The sequence below is a fragment of the Pseudophryne corroboree genome, unplaced genomic scaffold (genome assembly GCF_028390025.1).
Source record: "Pseudophryne corroboree isolate aPseCor3 unplaced genomic scaffold, aPseCor3.hap2 scaffold_1450, whole genome shotgun sequence".
NCBI lineage: Eukaryota > Metazoa > Chordata > Amphibia > Anura > Myobatrachidae > Pseudophryne > Pseudophryne corroboree.
The window spans coordinates 1-18,790 of record NW_026968079.1 but is presented as its reverse complement, the minus strand read 5'-3'; the positions used below and the strand labels follow the sequence as shown (position 1 = coordinate 18,790).

The window sequence follows — 18,790 nt, the reverse complement described above, 5'->3', positions numbered from 1 at the left end:
CAGCAAGAAATGTGCTGGTACTATCCAGAGCTGTCAGTATGGATTATCATGCTATATTGCAGAAAATCAATTTGATGCAACTGCTTTACCAACAGTATGTTAATCTTTTCCATTGCTGTTTTGTTGGCTGACTGAAGGAAGATATGCAGTGCATTTGAACCAAAGCAGATGTGTGCTGACATCTTAAATGCACAATCATGTTTGTGTTTTTTCTTTATTTCTTCCATCCTTTGTAATATCATATTAAATATTAAGGTAGCAGTTTATAATCAATAACTAATGACATAAGAAAAGGAAAAAAAAACAGTATACAAAGATGCTCCAGGTGAGGCTTGAACTCACCACCTCAGCATTGCTCAACAGATACTGTCTTATAAGTACCGCGTACTGACCAATTGCGCCACTGGAGCACTTTGCAGCATTAAGTTGTTATGCTAGATGTGGATTTTATTCAATACAATCAGTACAGTCATAAGAATTGAAAAAGAAAATCATTTTTGGTGATGAATGATGAGCAACAAAGGAACATGCATGCCAGATGGCACTTGAATAAGCTGTCCACGGTGATAGAAAAGGTTTAAAAAACAACAACAACAATGTTATCATAAATAATGTAATATTTTAGCTTCTGTGGTCATTTTTTACAAGCTAAACACTGCAAGACTGTTTTACAGTTGAAGCAAGGATAAAATATCAACTCTAGTGATGAGACACTGCTGTAATGACTTCCAACTCAGATGGGACTTAAACCCACAACCACTGGCTTAGGAGAACAGTGCCTTATCCATTATGCCAGTGGTGCTTACTGATGTCCTTATTTAGGACTGATAGGTTTTTAATAGTCAATTATTTATTTTTGAAAAAAAGTGAAGCTGTTTACTGTGTTCTTTGCATTACCAAGTCCAGCAAGAAATGTGCTGGTACTATCCAGAGCTGTCAGTATGGATTATCATGCTATATTGCAGAAAATCAATTTGATGCAACTGCTTTACCAACAGTATGTTAATCTTTTCCGTTGCTGTTTTGTTGGCTGACTGAAGGAAGATATGCAGTGCATTTGAACCAAAGCAGATGTGTGCTGACAACTTAAATGCACAATCATAGTAACATAGTAACATAGTAACATAGTATCTGAGGTTGAAAAAAGACAATTGTCCATCGAGTTAAACCTATTTGTGGTGTCCTCTGCATGATGATTTGACTAAATAGTAACTATAATGCATGACTATGCACCATACCCCTGGATATCCTTATCCAATTGGAATTTATCTAACCCATTCTTAAAGGTGTTGACAGATTCCGCCATTACAACTCCCTCGGGCAGGGAATTCCAAACACGTATTGTCCTTACCGTGAAAAAGCCTTTACGCCGTATTGTGCGGAATCTCCTCTCCTCTAACCTGAGCGAGTGTCCACGAGTCCTCTGTGTTGATCTAACCAAAAACAGGTACCGCGCAAGCTCTGAGTATTGTCCCCATATATATTTGTAGATGTTGATCATATCCCCTCTTAGTCTCCGCTTTTCCAATGTAAACATGCCTAGTCTTTCAAGCCTTTCCTTGTATTCCATCGTCTCCATGCCCTTAATTAGTTTGGTCGCCCTCCTTTGTACCTTTTCAAGCTCCAGGATATCCTTTTTGTAGTACGGTGCCCAGAACTGTACACAGTATTCAAGGTGTGGCCTCACTAGTGATTTATATAATGGGAGTATAATACTCTCGTCCCTAGCATCAATACCCCGTTTTATGCATGCTAATATCTTATTAGCCTTCTTTGCTGCAGTCCTACTTTGGGTACTACTGCTTAGCTTGCTATCTATGAGGACACCTAAGTCCTTTTCCAGTACAGAATCCCCTAGTTTTACCCCATTTAGTAGGTAGGTGTAATTTTTTTTTTTTTTTGTGTTTTTTCTTTCTTTCTTCCATCCTTTGTAATATCATATTAAATATTAAGGTAGCAGTTTATAATCAATGACTAATGACATAAGAAAAGGAAAAAAAAAACAGTATACAAATATGCTCCAGGTAAGGCTTGAACTCACAACCTCAGCATTGCTCAACTGATACTGTCTTATTAGTACCGCGCGCTGACCAATTGCGCCACTGGAGCACTTTGCAGCATTCATTGGTTATGCTAGATGTGGATTTTATTCAATACAATCAGTACAGTCATAAGAATTGAAAAAGAAAATCATTTTTGGTGATGAATGATGAGCAACAAAGGAACATGCATGCCAGATGGCACTTAGAGCACTTTGCAGCATTAATTTGTTATGCTAGATGTGGATTTTATTCAATACAATCAGTACAGTCATAAGAATTGAAAAAGAAAATCATTTTTGGTGATGAATGATGAGCAACAAAGGAACATGCATGCCAGATGGCACTTGAATAAGCTGTCCACTGTGATAGAAAAGGTTTAAAAAACAACAACAACAATGTTATCATAATTAATGTCATATTTTAGCTTCTGTGGTCATTTTTTACAAGCTAAACACTGCAAGACTGTTTTACAGTTGAAGCAAGGATAAAATATCAACTCTAGTGATGAGACACTGCTGTAATGACTTCCAACTCAGATGGGACTTAAACCCACAACCACTGGCTTAGGAGAACAGTGCCTTATCCATTATGCCAGTGGTGCTTACTGATGTCCTTATTTAAGACTGATAGGTTTTTAATACTCAATTATTTATTTTTGAAAAAAAGTGAAGCTGTTTACTGTGTTCTTTGCATTACCAAGTCCAGCAAGAAATGTGCTGGTACTATCCAGAGCTGTCAGTATGGATTATCATGCTATATTGCAGAAAATCAATTTGATGCAACTGCTTTACCAACAGTATGTTAATCTTTTCCATTGCTGTTTTGTTGGCTGACTGAAGGAAGATATGCAGTGCATTTGAACCAAAGCAGATGTGTGCTGACAACTTAAATGCACAATCATGTTTGTGTTTTTTCTTTCTTTCTTCCATCCTTTGTAATATCATATTAAATATTAAGGTAGCAGTTTATAATCAATGACTAATGACATAAGAAAAGGAAAAAAAAACAGTATACAAATATGCTCCAGGTAAGGCTTGAACTCACAACCTCGGCATTGCTCAACTGATACTGTCTTATTAGTACCGCGCGCTGACCAATTGCGCCACTGGAGCACTTTGCAGCGTTAATTGGTTATGCTAGATGTGGATTTTATTCAATACAATCAGTACAGTCATAAGAATTGAAAAAGAAAATCATTTTTGGTGATGAATGATGAGCAACAAAGGAACATGCATGCCAGATGGCACTTGAATAAGCTGTATACGGTGACAGAAAAGGTTTAAAAAACAACAACAACAATGTTATCATAATTAATGTCATATTTTAGCTTCTGTGGTCATTTTTTACAAGCTAAACACTGCAAGACAGTTTTACAGTTGAAGCAAGGATAAAATATCAACTCTAGTGATGAGACACTTGCTGTAATTACTTCCACCCCATATGGGACTTGGACCCCCTGGCTTAGGAGGGCGGTGACTTATCCATTATGCCAGTGGTGCTTACTGATGTTCTTATTTAAGACTGTTAGGTTTTTAATAGTCAATTATTTATTTTTGAGGAAAAAGTGAAGCTGTTTACTGTGTTCTTTGCATTACCAAGTCCAGCAAGAAATGTGCTGGTACTATCCAGAGCTGTCAGTATGGATTATCATGCTATATTGCAGAAAATCAATTTGATGCAACTGCTTTACCAACAGTATGTTAATCTTTTCCATTGCTGTTATGTTGGCTGACTGAAGGAAGATATGCAGTGCATTTGAACCAAAGCATATGTGTGCTGACAACTTAAATGCACAATCATGTTTGTGTTTTTTCTTTCTTTCTTCCATCCTTTGTAATATCATATTAAATATTAAGGTAGCAGTTTATAATCAATGACTAATGACATAAAAAAAGGAAAAAAAAAACATTATACAAAGCTGCTCCAGGTGAGGCTTGAACTCACAACCTCGGCATTGCTCAACAGTTACTGTCTTATAAGTACCGTGCGCTGACCAATTGCGCCACTGGAGCACTTTGCAGCATTAATTGGTTATGCTAGATGTGGATTTTATTCAATACAATCAGTACAGTCATAAGAATTGAAAAATAAAATAATTTTTGGTGATGAATGATGAGCAACAAAGGAACATGCATGCCAAATGGCACTTGAATAAGCTGTCCACTGTGATAGAAAAGGTTTAAAAAACAACAACAACAACAATGTTATCATAATTAATGTCATATTTTAGCTTCTGTGGTCATTTTTTACAAGCTAAACACTGCAAGACTGTTTTACAGTTGAAGCAAGGATAAAATATCAACTCTAGTGATGAGACACTTGCTGTAATGACTTCCACCCCATATAGGACTTGGACCCCCTGGCTTAGGAGGGCAGGGACTTATCCATTATGCCAGTGGTGCTTACTGATGTTCTTATTTAAGACTGTTAGGTTTTTAATAGTCAATTATTTATTTTTGAGGAAACAGTGAAGCTGTTTACTGTGTTCTTTGCATTACCAAGTCCAGCAAGAAATGTGCTGGTACTATCCAGAGCTGTCAGTATGGATTATCATGCTACAGTATATTGCAGAAAATCAATTTGATGCAACTGCTTTACCAACAGTATGTTAATCTTTTCCATTGCTGTTTTGTTGGCTGACTGAAGGAAGATATGCAGTGCATTTGAACCAAAGCATATGTGTGCTGACAACTTAAATGCACACTCATGTTTGTGTTTTTTCTTTCTTTCTTCCATCCTTTGTAATATCATATTAAATATTAAGGTAGCAGTTTATAATCAATGACTAATGACATAAAAAAAAGGAAAAAAAAAACATTATACAAAGTGCTCCAGGTGAGGCTTGAACTCACAACCTCGGCATTGCTCAACAAATACTGTCTTATAAGTACCGCGCGCTGACCAATTGCGCCACTGGAGCACTTTGCAGCATTAATTGGTTATGCTAGATGTGGATTTTATTCAATACAATCAGTACAGTCATAAGAATTGAAAAAAAATATCATTTTTGGTGATGAATGATGAGCAACAAAGGAACATGCATGCCAGATGGCACTTGAATAAGCTGTCCACTGTGATAGAAAAGGTTTAAAAAACAACAACAACAACAACAATGTTATCATAATTAATGTCATATTTTAGCTTCTGTGGTCATTTTTTACAAGCTAAACACTGCAAGACTGTTTTACAGTTGAAGCAAGGATAAAATATCAACTCTAGTGATGAGACACTTGCTGTAATGACTTCCACCCAATATAGGACTTGGACCCCCTGGCTTAGGAGGGCAGTGACTTATCCATTATGCCAGTGGTGCTTACTGATGTTCTTATTTAAGACTGTTAGGTTTTTAATAGTCAATTATTTATTTTTGAGGAAAAAGGGAAGCTGTTTACTGTGTTCTTTGCATTACCAAGTCCAGCAAGAAATGTGCTGGTACTATCCAGAGCTGTCAGTATGGATTATCATGCTATATTGCAGAAAATCAATTTGATGCAACTGCTTTACCAACAGTATGTTAATCTTTTCCATTGCTGATTTATTGGCTGACTGAAGGAAGATATGCAGTGCATTTGAACCAAAGCAGATGTGTGCTGACAACTTAAATGCACAATCATGTTTGTGTTTTTTCATTCTTTCTTCCATCCTTTGTAATATCATATTAAATATTAAGGTAGCAGTTTATAATCAATGACTAATGACACAAGAAAAGGAAAAAAAACAGTATACAAAGATGCTCCAGGTGAGGCTTGAACTCACAACCTCAGCATTGCTGAACAGATACTGTCTTATAAGTACCGCGCGCTGACCAATTGCGCCACTGGAGCACTTTGCAGCATTAATTGGTTATGCTAGATGTGGATTTTATTCAATACAATCAGTACAGTCATAAGAATTGAAAAAGAAAATCATTTTTGGTGATGAATGAAGAGCAACAAAGGAACATGCATGCCAGATGGCACTTGAATAAGCTGTCCACTGTGATAGAAAAGGTTTAAAAAACAACAACAACAATGTTATCATAATTAATGTAATATTTTAGCTTCTGTGGTCATTTTTTACAAGCTAAACACTGCAAGACTGTTTTACAGTTGAAGCAAGGATAAAATATCAACTCTAGTGATGAGACACTTGCTGTAATGACTTCCAACTCAGACGGGACTTAAACCCACAACCACTGGCTTAGGAGAAAAGTGCCTTACCCATTATGCCAGTGGTGCTTACTGATGTTCTTATTTAAGACTGTTAGGTTTTTAATAGTCAATTATTTATTTTTGAGGAAAAAGTGAAGCTGTTTACTGTGTTCTTTGCATTACCAAGTCCAGCAAGAAATGTGCTGGTACTATCCAGAGCTGTCAGTATGGATTATCATGCTATATTGCAGAAAATCAATTTGATGCAACTGCTTTACCAACAGTATGTTAATCTTTTCCATTGCTGTTTTGTTGGCTGACTGAAGGAAGATATGCAGTGCATTTGAACCAAAGCAGATGTGTGCTGACAACTTAAATGCACAATCATGTTTGTGTTTTTTCTTTATTTCTTCCATCCTTTGTAATATCATATTAAATATTAAGGTAGCAGTTTATAATCAATGACTAATGACATAAGAAAAGGAAAAAAAAACAGTATACAAAGATGCTCCAGGTGAGGCTTGAACTCACAACCTCGGCATTGCTCAACAGATACTGTCTTATAAGTACCACGTGCTGACCAATTGCGCCACTGGAGCACTTTGCAGCACTAATTGGTTATGCTAGATGTGGATTTTATTCAATACAATCAGTACAGTCATAAGAATTGAAAAAGAAAATCATTTTTGGTGATGAATGATGAGCAACAAAGGAACATGCATGCCAGATGGCACTTGAATAAGCTGTCCACGGTGATAGAAAAGGTTTAAAAAACAACAACAACAATGTTATCATAATTAATGTAATATTTTAGCTTCTGCGGTCATTTTTTACAAGCTAAACACTGCAAGACTGTTTTACAGTTGAAGCAAGGATAAAATATCAACTCTAGTGATGAGACACTGCTGTAATGACTTCCAACTCAGATGGGACTTAAACCCACAACCACTGGCTTAGGAGAACAGTGCCTTATCCATTATGCCAGTGGTGCTTACTGATGTCCTTATTTAAGACTGATAGGTTTTTAATAGTCAATTATTTATTTTTGAATAAAAGTGAAGCTGTTTACTGTGTACTTTGCATTACCAAGTCCAGCAAGGAATGTGCTGGTACTATCCAGAGCTGTCAGTATGGATTATCATGCTATATTGCAGAAAATCAATTTGATGCAACTGCTTTACCAACAGTATGTTAATATTTTCCATTGCTGTTTTGTTGGCTGACTGAAGGAAGATATGCAGTGCATTTGAACCAAAGCAGATGTGTGCTGACAACTTAAATGCACAATCATGTTTGTGTTTTTTCTTTCTTTCTTCCATCCTTTGTAATATCATATTAAATATTAAGGTAGCAGTTTATAATCAATGACTAATGACATAAGAAAAGGAAAAAAAAACAGTATACAAAAATGCTCCAGGTAAGGCCTGGACTCACAACCTCGGCATTGCTCAACTGATACTGTCTTATTAGTACCGCGCGCTGACCAATTGCGCCACTGGAGCACTTTGCAGCATTCATTGGTTATGCTAGATGTGGATTTTATTCAATACAATCAGTACAGTCATAAGAATTGAAAAAGAAAATCATTTTTGGTGATGAATGATAAGCAACAAAGGAACATGCATGCCAGATGGCACTTGAATAAGCTGTCTACGGTGATAGAAAAGGTTTAAAAAACAACAACAACAATGTTATCATAATTAATGTCATATTTTAGCTTCTGTGGTCATTTTTTACAAGCTAAACACTGCAAGACTGTTTTACAGTTGAAGCAAGGATAAAATATCAACTCTAGTGATGAGACACTTGCTGTAATGACTTCCACCCCATATGGGACTTGGACCCCCTGGCTTAGGAGGGCGGTGACTTATCCATTATGCCAGTGGTGCTTACTGATGTTCTTATTTAAGACTGTTAGGTTTTTAATAGTCAATTATTTATTTTTGAGGAAAAAGTGAAGCTGTTTACTGTGTTCTTTGCATTACCAAGTCCAGCAAGAAATGTGCTGGTACTATCCAGAGCTGTCAGTATGGATTATCATGCTATATTGCAGAAAATCAATTTGATGCAACTGCTTTACCAACAGTATGTTAATCTTTTCCATTGCTGTTTTGTTGGCTGACTGAAGGAAGATATGCAGTGCATTTGAACCAAAGCATATGTGTGCTGACAACTTAAATGCACAATCATGTTTGTGTTTTTTCTTTCTTTCTTCCATCCTTTGTAATATCATATTAAATATTAAGGTAGCAGTTTATAATCAATGACTAATGACATAAAAAAAGGAAAAAAAAACATTATACAAAGCTGCTCCAGGTGAGGCTTGAACTCACAACCTCGGCATTGCTCAACAGATACTGTCTTATAAGTACCGTGCGCTGACCAATTGCGCCACTGGAGCACTTTGCAGCATTAATTGGTTATGCTAGATATGGATTTTATTCAATACAATCAGTACAGTCATAAGAATTGAAAAAGAAAATCATTTTTGGTGATGAATGATGAGCAACAAAGGAACATGCATGCCAGATGGCACTTGAATAAGCTGTCCACTGTGATAGAAAAGGTTTAAAAAACAACAACAACAACAACAATGTTATCATAATTAATGTCATATTTTAGCTTCTGTGGTCATTTTTTACAAGCTAAACACTGCAAGACTGTTTTACAGTTGAAGCAAGGATAAAATATCAACTCTAGTGATGAGACACTTGCTGTAATGACTTCCACCCCATATAGGACTTGGACCCCCTGGCTTAGGAGGGCAGGGACTTATCCATTATGCCAGTGGTGCTTACTGATGTTCTTATTTAAGACTGTTAGGTTTTTAATAGTCAATTATTTATTTTTGAGGAAACAGTGAAGCTGTTTACTGTGTTCTTTGCATTACCAAGTCCAGCAAGAAATAAGCTGGTACTATCCAGAGCTGTCAGTATGGATTATCATGCTACAGTATATTGCAGAAAATCAATTTGATGCAACTGCTTTACCAACAGTATGTTAATCTTTTCCATTGCTGTTTTGTTGGCTGACTGAAGGAAGATATGCAGTGCATTTGAACCAAAGCATATGTGTGCTGACAAATTAAATGCACAATCATGTTTGTGTTTTTTCTTTCTTTCTTCCATCCTTTGTAATATCATATTAAATATTAAGGTAGCAGTTTATAATCAATGACTAATGACATAAAAAAAAAGAAAAAAATCATTATACAAAGCTGCTCCAGGTGAGGCTTGAACTCACAACCTCGGCATTGCTCAACAGATACTGTCTTATAAGTACCGCGCGCTGACCAATTGCGCCACTGGAGCACTTTGCAGCATTAATTGGTTATGCTAGATGTGGATTTTATTCAATACAATCAGTACAGTCATAAGAATTGAAAAAGAAAATCATTTTTGGTGATGAATGATGAGCAACAAAGGAACATGCATGCCAGATGGCACTTGAATAAGCTGTCCACGGTGATATAAAAGGTTTAAAAAACAACAACAACAACAACAATGTTATCATAATTAATGTCATATTTTAGCTTCTGTGGTCATTTTTTACAAGCTAAACACTGCAAGACTGTTTTACAGTTGAAGCAAGGATAAAATATCAACTCTAGTGATGAGATACTTGCTGTAATGACTTCCACCCCATATAGGACTTGGACCCCCTGGCTTAGGAGGGCAGTGACTTATCCATTATGCCAGTGGTGCTTACTGATGTTCTTATTTAAGACTGTTAGGTTTTTAATAGTCAATTATTTATTTTTGAGGAAAAAGTGAAGCTGTTTACTGTGTTCTTTGCATTACCAAGTCCAGCAAGAAATGTGCTGGTACTATCCAGAGCTGTCAGTATGGATTATCATGCTATATTGCAGAAAATCAATTTGATGCAACTGCTTTACCAACAGTATGTTAATCTTTTCCATTGCTGTTTTGTTGGCTGACTGAAGGAAGATATGCAGTGCATTTGAACCAAAGCAGATGTGTGCTGACAACTTAAATGCAGAATCATGTTTGTGTTTTCTCTTTCTTTCTTCCATCCTTTGTAATATCATATTAATATTAAGGTAGCAGTTTATAATCAATGACTAATGACATAAGAAAAGGAAAAAAAACTGTATACAAAGATGCTCCAGTTGAGGCTTGAACTCACAACCTCGGCATTGCTCAACAGATACTGTCTTATAAGTACCGCACGCTGACCAATTGTGTCACTGGAGCACTTTGTAGCATTAATTGGTTATGCTAGATGTGGATTTTATTCAATACAATCAGTACAGTCATAAGAATTGAAAAAGAAAATCATTTTTGGTGATGAATGATGAGCAACAAAGGAACATGCATGCCAGATGGCACTTGAATAAGCTGTCCACGGTGATAGAAAAGGTTTAAAAAACAACAACAACAATGTTATCATAATTAATGTCATATTTTAGATTCTGTGGTCATTTTTTACAAGCTAAACACTGCAAGACTGTTTTACAGTTGAAGCAAGGATAAAATATCAACTCTAGTGATGAGACACTTGCTGTAATGACTTCCAACTCAGACGGGACTTAAACCCACAACCACTGGCTTAGGAGAACAGTGCCTTATCCATTATGCCAGTGGTGCTTACTGATGTCCTTATTTAAGACTGATACGTTTTTAATAGTCAATTATTTATTTTTGAAAAAAAGTGAAGCTGTTTACTGTGTTCTTTGCATTACCAAGTCCAGCAAGAAATGTGCTGGTACTATCCAGAGCTGTCAGTATGGATTATCATGCTATATTGCAGAAAATCAATTTGATGCAACTGCTTTACCAACAGTATGTTAATCTTTTCCATTGCTGTTTTGTTGGCTGACTGAAGGAAGATATGCAGATTTGTGCTGACAACTTAAATGCACAATCATGTTTGTGTTTTTTCATTCTTTCTTCCATCCTTTGTAATATCATATTAAATATTAAGGTAGCAGTTTATAATCAATGATTAATGACATAAGAAAAGGAAAAAAAAACAGTATACAAAGATGCTCCAGGTGAGACTTGAACTCACAACCTCGGCATTGCTCAACAGATACTGTGTTATAAGTATCGTACGCTGATCAATTGCGCCACTGGAGCACTTTGCAGCATTGTTTGGTTATGCTAGATGTGGATTTTATTCAATACAATCAGTACAGTCATAAGAATTGAAAAAGAAAATCATTTTTGGTGATGAATGATGAGCAACAAAGGAACATGCATGCCAGATGGCACTTGAATAAGCTGTCCACGGTGATAGAAAAGGTTTAAAAAACAACAACAACAATGTTATCATAATTAATGTCATATTTTAGCTTCTGTGGTCATTTTTTACAAGCTAAACACTGCAAGACTGTTTTACAGTTGAAGCAAGGATAAAATATCAACTCTAGTGATGAGACACTTACTGTAATGACTTCCAACTCAGACGGGACTTAAACCCACAACCACTGGCTTAGGAGAACAGTGCCTTACCCATTATGCCAGTGGTGCTTACTGATGTTCTTATTTAAGACTGTTAGTTTTAAAAGTCAATTATTTATTTTTTGAGAAAAAAGTGAAGCTGTTTACTGTGTTCTTTGCATTACCAAGTCCAGCAAGAAATGTGCTGGTACTATCCAGAGCTGTCAGTATGGATTATCATGCTATATTGCAGAAAATCAATTTCATGCAACTGCTTTACCTACAGTATGTAAATCTTTTCCATTGCTGTTTTGTTGGCTGACTGAAGGAAGATATGCAGATGTGTGCTGACAACTTAAATGCACAATCATGTTTGTGTTTTTTCTTTCTTTCTTCCCTCCTTTGTAATATCATATTAAATATTAAGGTAGCAGTTTACAATCAATGACTAACGACATAAGAAAAGAAAAAAAAAACAGTATACAAAGATGCTCCAGGTGAGGCTTGAACTCCCAACCTCAGAATTGCTCAACAGATACTGTTTTATAAGTACCGCACGCTGACCAATTGCACCACTGAAGCACTTTGCAGCATTGATTGGTTATGCTAGATGTGGATTTTATTCAATACAATCAGTACAGTCATAAGAATCTAAAAAGAAAATCATTTTTGGTGATGAATGATGAGCAACAAAGGAACATGCATGCCAGATGGCACTTGAATAAGCTGTCCACGGTGATAAAAAAGGTTTACAAAACAACAACAACAATGTTATCATAATTAATGTCATATTTTAGCTTCTGTGGTCATTTTTTACAAGCTAAACACTGCAAGACTGTTTTACAGTTGAAGTAAGGATAAAATATCAACTCTAGTGATGAGACACTTGCTGTAATGACTTCCACCCCATATGGAACTTGGACCCCCTGGCTTAGGAGGGCAGTGACTTATCCATTATGCCAGTGGTGCTTACTGATGTTCTTATTTAAGACTGTTAGGTTTTTAATAGTCAATTATTTATTTTTGAGGAAAAAGTGAAGCTGTTTACTGTGTTCTTTGCATTACCAAGTCCAGCAAGAAATGTGCTGGTACTATCCAGAGCTGTCAGTATGGATTATCATGCTATATTGCAGAAAATCAATTTGATGCAACTGCTTTACCAACAGTATGTTAATCTTTTCCATTGCTGTTTTGTTGGCTGACTGAAGGAAGATATGCAGTGCATTTGAACCAAAGCAGATGTGTGCTGACAACTTAAATGCACAATCATGTTTGTGTTTTTTCTTTCTTTCTTCCAACCTTTGTAATATCATATTAAATATTAAGGTAGCAGTTTATAATCAATGACTAATGACATAAAAAAAGGAAAAAAAACAGTATACAAAGATGCTCCACGTGAGGCTTGAACTCACAACCTCGGCATTGCTCAGCAAATACTGTCTTATTAGTATCGCGCACTGACCAATTGCACCACTGGAGCACTTTGCAGCATTAGTTGGTTATGCTAGATGTGGATTTTATTCAATACAATCAGTACAGTCATAAGAATTGAAAAAGAAAATCATTTTTGGTGATGAATGATGAGCAACAAAGGAACATGCATGCCAGATGGCACTTGAATAAGCTGTCCACGGTGATAGAAAAGGTTTAAAAAACAACAACAACAATGGTATCATAATTAATGTCATATTTTAGCTTCTGTGGTCATTTTTTACAAGCTAAACACTGCAAGACTGTTTTACAGTTGAAGCAAGGATAAAATATCAACTCTAGTGATGAGACACTTGCTGTAATGACTTCCAACTCAGACGGGACTTAAACCCACAACCACTGGCTTAGGAGAACAGTGCCTTATCCATTATGCCAGTGGTGCTTACTGATGTTCTTATTTAAGACTGTTAGGTTTTTAATAGTCAATTATTTATTTTTTGAGGAAAAAGTGAAGCTGTTTACTGTGTTCTTTGCATTACCAAGTCCAGCAAGAAATGTGCTGGTACTATCCAGAGCTGTCAGTATGGATTATCATGCTATATTGCAGAAAATCAATTTGATGCAACTGCTTTACCAACAGTATGTTAATCTTTTCCATTGCTGTTTTGTTGGCTGACTGAAGGAAGATATGCAGTGCATTTGAACCAAAGCAGATGTGTGCTGACAACTTAAATGCACAATCATGTTTGTGTTTTTTCTTTCTTTCTTCCAACCTTTGTAATATCATATTAAATATTAAGGTAGCAGTTTATAATCAATGACTAATGACATAAAAAAAGGAAAAAAAACAGTATACAAAGATGCTCCAGGTGAGGCTTGAACTCACAACCTCGGCATTGCTCAACAAATACTGTCTTATTAGTATCGCGCACTGACCAATTGCACCACTGGAGCACTTTGCAGCATTAGTTGGTTATGCTAGATGTGGATTTTATTCAATACAATCAGTACAGTCATAAGAATTGAAAAAGAAAATCATTTTTGGTGATGAATGATGAGCAACAAAGGAACATGCATGCCAGATGGCACTTAAATAAGCTGTCCACGGTGATAGAAAAGGTTTAAAAAACAACAACAACAATGTTATCATAATTAATGTCATATTTTAGCTTCTGTGGTCATTTTTTACAAGCTAAACACTGCAAGACTGTTTTACAGTTGAAGCAAGGATAACATATCAACTCTAGTGATGAGACACTTGCTGTAATTACTTCCACCCCATATGGGACTTGGACCCCCTGGCTTAGGAGGGCAGTGACTTATCCATTATGCCAGTGGTGCTTACTGATGTTCTTATTTAAGACTGTTAGGTTTTTAATAGTCAATTATTTATTTTTGAGGAAAAAGTGAAGCTGTTTACTGTATTCTTTGCATTACCAAGTCCAGCAAAAAATGTGCTGGTACTATCCAGAGCTGTCAGTATGGATTATCATGCTATATTGCAGAAAATCAATTTGATGCAACTGCTTTACCAACAGTATGTTAATCTTTTCCATTGCTGTTTTGTTGGCTGACTGAAGGAAGATATGCAGTGCATTTGAACCAAAGCAGATGTGTGCTGACAACTTAAATGCAGAATCATGTTTGTGTTTTCTCTTTCTTTCTTCCATCCTTTGTAATATCATATTAATATTAAGGTAGCAGTTTATAATCAATGACTAATGACATAAGAAAAGGAAAAAAAAACAGTATACAAAGATGCTCCAGGTGAGGCTTGAACTCACAACCTCGGCATTGCTCAACAGATACTGTCTTATAAGTACCGCGCGCTGACCAATTGTGTCACTGGAGCACTTTGTAGCATTAATTGGTTATGCTAGATGTGGATTTTATTCAATACAATCAGTACAGTCATAAGAATTGAAAAAGAAAATCATTTTTGGTGATGAATGATGAGCAACAAAGGAACATGCATGCCAGATGGCACTTGAATAAGCTGTCCACGGTGATAGAAAAGGTTTAAAAAACAACAACAACAATGTTATCATAATTAATGTCATATTTTAGATTCTGTGGTCATTTTTTACAAGCTAAACACTGCAAGACTGTTTTACAGTTGAAGCAAGGATAAAATATCAACTCTAGTGATGAGACACTTGCTGTAATGACTTCCAACTCAGACGGGACTTAAACCCACAACCACTGGCTTAGGAGAACAGTGCCTTATCCATTATGCCAGTGGTGCTTACTGATGTCCTTATTTAAGACTGATACGTTTTTAATAGTCAATTATTTATTTTTGAAAAAAAGTGAAGCTGTTTACTGTGTTCTTTGCATTACCAAGTCCAGCAAGAAATGTGCTGGTACTATCCAGAGCTGTCAGTATGGATTATCATGCTATATTGCAGAAAATCAATTTGATGCAACTGCTTTACCAACAGTATGTTAATCTTTTCCATTGCTGTTTTGTTGGCTGACTGAAGGAAGATATGCAGTGCATTTGAACCAAAGCATATGTGTGCTGACAACTTAAATGCACAATCATGTTTGTGTTTTTTCTTTCTTTCTTCCATCCTTTGTAATATCATATTAAATATTAAGGTAGCAGTTTATAATCAATGACTAATGACAAGGGAAAAAAACAGTATACAAAGATGTTCCAGGTGAGGCTTGAACTCAAAACCTCGGCATTGCTCAACAGATACTGTCTTATAAGTACCGTGCGCTGACCAATTGCGCCACTGGAGCACTTTGCAGCATTAATTGGTTATGCTAGATGTGGATTTTATTCAATACAATCAGTACAGTCATAAGAATTGAAAAATAAAATAATTTTTGGTGATGAATGATGAGCAACAAAGGAACATGCATGCCAAATGGCACTTGAATAAGCTGTCCACTGTGATAGAAAAGGTTTAAAAAACAACAACAACAACAATGTTATCATAATTAATGTCATATTTTAGCTTCTGTGGTCATTTTTTACAAGCTAAACACTGCAAGACTGTTTTACAGTTGAAGCAAGGATAAAATATCAACTCTAGTGATGAGACACTTGCTGTAATGACTTCCACCCCATATAGGACTTGGACCCCCTGGCTTAGGAGGGCAGGGACTTATCCATTATGCCAGTGGTGCTTACTGATGTTCTTATTTAAGACTGTTAGGTTTTTAATAGTCAATTATTTATTTTTGAGGAAACAGTGAAGCTGTTTACTGTGTTCTTTGCATTACCAAGTCCAGCAAGAAATGTGCTGGTACTATCCAGAGCTGTCAGTATGGATTATCATGCTACAGTATATTGCAGAAAATCAATTTGATGCAACTGCTTTACCAACAGTATGTTAATCTTTTCCATTGCTGTTTTGTTGGCTGACTGAAGGAAGATATGCAGTGCATTTGAACCAAAGCATATGTGTGCTGACAACTTAAATGCACACTCATGTTTGTGTTTTTTCTTTCTTTCTTCCATCCTTTGTAATATCATATTAAATATTAAGGTAGCAGTTTATAATCAATGACTAATGACATAAAAAAAAGGAAAAAAAAAACATTATACAAAGTGCTCCACGTGAGGCTTGAACTCACAACCTCGGCATTGCTCAACAAATACTGTCTTATAAGTACCGCGCGCTGACCAATTGCGCCACTGGAGCACTTTGCAGCATTAATTGGTTATGCTAGATGTGGATTTTATTCAATACAATCAGTACAGTCATAAGAATTGAAAAAAAATATCATTTTTGGTGATGAATGATGAGCAACAAAGGAACATGCATGCCAGATGGCACTTGAATAAGCTGTCCACTGTGATAGAAAAGGTTTAAAAAACAACAACAACAACAACAATGTTATCATAATTAATGTCATATTTTAGCTTCTGTGGTCATTTTTTACAAGCTAAACACTGCAAGACTGTTTTACAGTTGAAGCAAGGATAAAATATCAACTCTAGTGATGAGACACTTGCTGTAATGACTTCCACCCAATATAGGACTTGGACCCCCTGGCTTAGGAGGGCAGTGACTTATCCATTATGCCAGTGGTGCTTACTGATGTTCTTATTTAAGACTGTTAGGTTTTTAATAGTCAATTATTTATTTTTGAGGAAAAAGGGAAGCTGTTTACTGTGTTCTTTGCATTACCAAGTCCAGCAAGAAATGTGCTGGTACTATCCAGAGCTGTCAGTATGGATTATCATGCTATATTGCAGAAAATCAATTTGATTCAACTGCTTTACCAACAGTATGTTAATCTTTTCCATTGCTGATTTATTGGCTGACTGAAGGAAGATATGCAGTGCATTTGAACCAAAGCAGATGTGTGCTGACAACTTAAATGCACAATCATGTTTGTGTTTTTTCATTCTTTCTTCCATCCTTTGTAATATCATATTAAATATTAAGGTAGCAGTTTATAATCAATGACTAATGACACAAGAAAAGGAAAAAAAACAGTATACAAAGATGCTCCAGGTGAGGCTTGAACTCACAACCTCAGCATTGCTGAACAGATACTGTCTTATAAGTACCGTGCGCTGACCAATTGCGCCACTGGAGCACTTTGCAGCATTAATTGGTTATGCTAGATGTGGATTTTATTCAATACAATCAGTACAGTCATAAGAATTGAAAAAGAAAATCATTTTTGGTGATGAATGAAGAGCAACAAAGGAACATGCATGCCAGATGGCACTTGAATAAGCTGTCCACTGTGATAGAAAAGGTTTAAAAAACAACAACAACAATGTTATCATAATTAATGTAATATTTTAGCTTCTGTGGTCATTTTTTACAAGCTAAACACTGCAAGACTGTTTTACAGTTGAAGCAAGGATAAAATATCAACTCTAGTGATGAGACACTTGCTGTAATGACTTCCAACTCAGACGGGACTTAAACCCACAACCACTGGCTTAGGAGAAAAGTGCCTTACCCATTATGCCAGTGGTGCTTACTGATGTTCTTATTTAAGACTGTTAGGTTTTTAATAGTCAATTATTTATTTTTGAGGAAAAAGTGAAGCTGTTTACTGTGTTCTTTGCATTACCAAGTCCAGCAAGAAATGTGCTGGTACTATCCAGAGCTGTCAGTATGGATTATCATGCTATATTGCAGAAAATCAATTTGATGCAACTGCTTTACCAACAGTATGTTAATCTTTTCCATTGCTGTTTTGTTGGCTGACTGAAGGAAGATATGCAGTGCATTTGAACCAAAGCAGATGTGTGCTGACAACTTAAATGCACAATCATGTTTGTGTTTTTTCTTTACTTCTTCCATCCTTTGTAATATCATATTAAATATTAAGGTAGCAGTTTATAATCAATGACTAATGACATAAGAAAAGGAAAAAAAAACAGTATACAAAGATGCTCCAGGTGAGGCTTGAACTCACAACCTCGGCATTGCTCAACAGATACTGTCTTATAAGTACCACGTGCTGACCAATTGCGCCACTGGAGCACTTTGCAGCACTAATTGGTTATGCTAGATGTGGATTTTATTCAATACAATCAGTACAGTCATAAGAATTGAAAAAGAAAATCATTTTTGGTGATGAATGATGAGCAACAAAGGAACATGCATGCCAGATGGCACTTGAATAAGCTGTCCACGGTGATAGAAAAGGTTTAAAAAACAACAACAACAATGTTATCATAATTAATGTAATATTTTAGCTTCTGCGGTCATTTTTTACAAGCTAAACACTGCAAGACTGTTTTACAGTTGAAGCAAGGATAAAATATCAACTCTAGTGATGAGACACTGCTGTAATGACTTCC

The 18,790-nt window shown here is 36.0% G+C and overlaps 11 non-coding genes across 11 annotated transcripts; all 11 read right to left on the bottom strand.

Moving 5' to 3' along the window:
• Positions 1 to 2,016: 2,016 nt before the first annotated feature.
• TRNAI-AAU (transfer RNA isoleucine (anticodon AAU)) lies at positions 2,017 to 2,109 on the bottom strand. Its single transcript is given in 2 exon segments — positions 2,017 to 2,052; positions 2,072 to 2,109. It is a non-coding gene; the product is annotated as a tRNA-Ile (tRNA).
• A 952-nt stretch (positions 2,110 to 3,061) lies between these two features.
• TRNAI-AAU (transfer RNA isoleucine (anticodon AAU)) lies at positions 3,062 to 3,154 on the bottom strand. Its single transcript is given in 2 exon segments — positions 3,062 to 3,097; positions 3,117 to 3,154. It is a non-coding gene; the product is annotated as a tRNA-Ile (tRNA).
• Positions 3,155 to 3,961: 807 nt separating this feature from the next.
• TRNAI-UAU (transfer RNA isoleucine (anticodon UAU)) lies at positions 3,962 to 4,054 on the bottom strand. The gene is given in 2 exon segments: positions 3,962 to 3,997; positions 4,017 to 4,054. It is a non-coding gene; the product is annotated as a tRNA-Ile (tRNA).
• Positions 4,055 to 4,869: 815 nt separating this feature from the next.
• On the bottom strand, positions 4,870 to 4,962 carry TRNAI-UAU (transfer RNA isoleucine (anticodon UAU)). Its single transcript is given in 2 exon segments — positions 4,870 to 4,905; positions 4,925 to 4,962. It is a non-coding gene; the product is annotated as a tRNA-Ile (tRNA).
• An 811-nt stretch (positions 4,963 to 5,773) lies between these two features.
• TRNAI-UAU (transfer RNA isoleucine (anticodon UAU)) lies at positions 5,774 to 5,866 on the bottom strand. Its single transcript is given in 2 exon segments — positions 5,774 to 5,809; positions 5,829 to 5,866. It is a non-coding gene; the product is annotated as a tRNA-Ile (tRNA).
• Positions 5,867 to 6,678: 812 nt separating this feature from the next.
• On the bottom strand, positions 6,679 to 6,771 carry TRNAI-UAU (transfer RNA isoleucine (anticodon UAU)). Its single transcript is given in 2 exon segments — positions 6,679 to 6,714; positions 6,734 to 6,771. It is a non-coding gene; the product is annotated as a tRNA-Ile (tRNA).
• Positions 6,772 to 8,480: 1,709 nt separating this feature from the next.
• On the bottom strand, positions 8,481 to 8,573 carry TRNAI-UAU (transfer RNA isoleucine (anticodon UAU)). Its single transcript is given in 2 exon segments — positions 8,481 to 8,516; positions 8,536 to 8,573. It is a non-coding gene; the product is annotated as a tRNA-Ile (tRNA).
• Positions 8,574 to 9,390: 817 nt separating this feature from the next.
• TRNAI-UAU (transfer RNA isoleucine (anticodon UAU)) lies at positions 9,391 to 9,483 on the bottom strand. The gene is given in 2 exon segments: positions 9,391 to 9,426; positions 9,446 to 9,483. It is a non-coding gene; the product is annotated as a tRNA-Ile (tRNA).
• Positions 9,484 to 16,568: 7,085 nt separating this feature from the next.
• On the bottom strand, positions 16,569 to 16,661 carry TRNAI-UAU (transfer RNA isoleucine (anticodon UAU)). Its single transcript is given in 2 exon segments — positions 16,569 to 16,604; positions 16,624 to 16,661. It is a non-coding gene; the product is annotated as a tRNA-Ile (tRNA).
• An 811-nt stretch (positions 16,662 to 17,472) lies between these two features.
• TRNAI-UAU (transfer RNA isoleucine (anticodon UAU)) lies at positions 17,473 to 17,565 on the bottom strand. Its single transcript is given in 2 exon segments — positions 17,473 to 17,508; positions 17,528 to 17,565. It is a non-coding gene; the product is annotated as a tRNA-Ile (tRNA).
• Positions 17,566 to 18,377: 812 nt separating this feature from the next.
• Positions 18,378 to 18,470, bottom strand: TRNAI-UAU (transfer RNA isoleucine (anticodon UAU)). Its single transcript is given in 2 exon segments — positions 18,378 to 18,413; positions 18,433 to 18,470. It is a non-coding gene; the product is annotated as a tRNA-Ile (tRNA).
• Between the last annotated feature and the right edge of the window lie 320 nt (positions 18,471 to 18,790).